Below are 2,435 nucleotides of genomic sequence, written 5' to 3' on the forward strand. Positions count from 1 at the left end.
TTCCTACCCAAGCCCAGCCCGCCAGCCTATGAGGAGCACTGCCTGGGACAAGGAGAATAACTGAGTCCAACAACCTCGCCCCTCTGAGTTAAATCCTCCAATTTCTTCTTTGCCACTAAACTTCTGGGAACCTGGCTAGGGAAAGACTGGATTTCCCAGGAAGCTGGACTTATCTTAGGGAGGAGCTGATAAAAAAAAATAGAGGGAGAGATCCATCCTGGCCAGGGTGGGATTGACAAGTGGGGAACTTGTGGGAGTGTCTTTTCCTCTTTCCCTGTGAGGGAAGTCCAAACCATTCAGGGGAGGATCTTTGCTCGGGGAAAACCCAAGGATGCCCAACACATTTCATTCATGCTCTCCAATATCTACCGATTCCTTAAATCCTTCTAGGACTCACCCATCTATCCATCCATTCCTCTGTCCATCCACCCATCTTCCTCCTGCAAATGCACTAATCTAGTCATACTACGTTTATCCCCCAATTCTTGTATTCACCCACCTGTACAATTTTTCAATCCTCTTTACACACCCCTTCTAAGTTCATATCTGTTCATCATATTTCCCATCCATCCTGATGCATGCACACCTTTCCCGTCTCTCATTCTACCCATCCCCATATCCACTCACACATCTAACTGTTCTTTCTTGTATTTGAAAACCACAATTCCCTATCTTCTCTAATACCCTTCGAATTAAAATTTGGATATCAAAGTTTATTTTTAATGTGAACTAAATCTGAGTGGACTTCTTGCCGAATGAGAAACACAAAAGGCATGGCCATGGCAGGATCCGGAATGAATCATGCCAGAATTTCTGAGGGAAAATGATATTTGGGGATTTACTGAAAAAGTGAGAGAAATGTACCCAGCCACCTGTCCATCCATTTATTCATCAAGCATGTAATGAGTGCCCATGGGTTTCAGGAGAAAGCGAAGCCTCATTTGTCTCCAGACACTAGCTCACAGTCACAAGCCAGCTGCTGCCTGCAGAAGAAAATATACAAAATACACTGTAAAACTACAACTAGGACTGGAAAGACGGCTCAGTGAGAAGGTGCTTGCTGCCAAGCATGTGACCCAAGTTAGATCCTTGGAACCCACATGGTGACTTAAGGAAGTTGTCCTCTACCTTTCACAGGCCTGCCTATGTGTGCCATGGCACAAGTGCACACACACACACACTCACACACACAATTAATAACTGTTAAAATGATTAAAAATAATCATTTTACTTTTCAGCCAGTTTTTTCTGTCTATAGACTAAAAATATTCATGAGTTGCATTTGTTCTGAGTACCTACAAGCTTTTTGCTTTTCATTAGTTTGTGAACCACACAGCTTAACCACTATGTATCACATATATAATACACTGCATTCCACTTTGTTAGGCACTATAAGTATCAAGCAGTGCTTAGAAGAATATGTGTGGGTTATATACAAATACTGAGCCATTTTACCTAAAAGAATTCATCTTCTGAAGGTTTCAGATGAAGCTTGGGTTTTCTGGAAATAATCTGCTGATAAGGAATCTCTCTCTCTCTCTCTCTCTCTCTCTCTCTCTCTCTCTCTCTTCTCTCTCTCTCTCTCTGTGTGTGTATGTGTGTGTGTGTGTGTGTGTGTGTGTGTGTGTGTGTGTTTAGGATGTCACCAGTCCTGCAATCTGGAGAAAGAAGTTACAATATTTTCTTGGAAACACTAATGAGCCATCCCAAGAAAAATGATACTTTGAGCCAAAGTGTGGGAAGAAAAGGAATTCTTGAGAAATTGCAGGGACAGGTCACCCACAGGGAGTTCTCCTGTTGAGGAGTAGCTGGCATTCAAAACAAGAATACCTGTCTCTCAATCCTGTCCTGACTGCCTACTACTTTATGGCCTCAAGATAGGCAAAGAGCTTTTATGTGCCTCCATTTACCCAAATATTAAAATGGTTTAATAATAGTATTCACTTCATAGGACTGACGAGGAAGCAACAGCTTTGAAAGCCTCACATATCTTAAACCTGGATATGTATATGCATATACATATGTATGTATGTATGTGTGTGTGTGTGTGTGTGTGAAAGGCTTGAATATTAGTAGATCAGATGAAGACACAGATGATGAGTGTACACAGCAAGAATGATGACTAGAGAACTCTGCAGGGCCAGAGTTGCAAACTTCAAGGAACTTTGAATTTGGTCTTGTAGAACACCAAGAGCCATTGAAAGTTTAAAAAATGATTTTCATGTGAAAACACGCATACATTACTGTCTTATCCACATGCATGTGCTCCTGGTAGGTGTTCTCCTAGGTCCATGCTGAACCTTTTGGGCACTCAGAGCCTCACACAGAACCAATTCAAACTCCCAAAGTAAAGCAGTAGGGTGACCAAAATGGACTGTAAGAGTCCAGAAAACTAGTCTAAGCAGGGACCCACTCTCTTCAGCTTTCTAAGGCTC

This window comes from Mastomys coucha, unplaced genomic scaffold (assembly GCF_008632895.1).
Source record: "Mastomys coucha isolate ucsf_1 unplaced genomic scaffold, UCSF_Mcou_1 pScaffold15, whole genome shotgun sequence".
Classification (NCBI taxonomy): Eukaryota; Metazoa; Chordata; class Mammalia; order Rodentia; family Muridae; genus Mastomys; species Mastomys coucha.